This window comes from Penaeus monodon, chromosome 29, assembly GCF_015228065.2.
Source record: "Penaeus monodon isolate SGIC_2016 chromosome 29, NSTDA_Pmon_1, whole genome shotgun sequence".
Taxonomy (NCBI): Eukaryota; Metazoa; Arthropoda; class Malacostraca; order Decapoda; family Penaeidae; genus Penaeus; species Penaeus monodon.
Genome location: NC_051414.1, coordinates 2,774,204 through 2,774,428, shown reverse-complemented (window position 1 = coordinate 2,774,428; position 225 = coordinate 2,774,204). Strand labels below are relative to the sequence as shown.

General features: G+C 35.1%; 1 protein-coding gene across 1 annotated transcript in view; it reads left to right on the top strand.

Annotated features, from left to right (window-relative positions):
• Window positions 1-225, top strand: part of LOC119591904 (ER membrane protein complex subunit 6-like) — a 5,063-nt gene that overhangs the window by 725 nt on the left and 4,113 nt on the right. The window lies entirely within an intron of this gene.

The window sequence follows — 225 nt, the reverse complement described above, 5'->3', positions numbered from 1 at the left end:
CCCTCTCCACCTAATAAGGAATGAGTACAAGCTGTATCTTGCTGGGTAGATATGAAGTATACATATAAAATTGGTAACTTTGGAAAAAGTATGGGTGGCCATTTTGTATGAAACATACATTTTCTAGTTGATTTCCTTATTTTGTGTGTTTTCAGCCTTCGTTACAACAACAAACCGCCATTTCTATTTTGGGTACCATAGCCATTACTAGTGTATTTCAAAGTT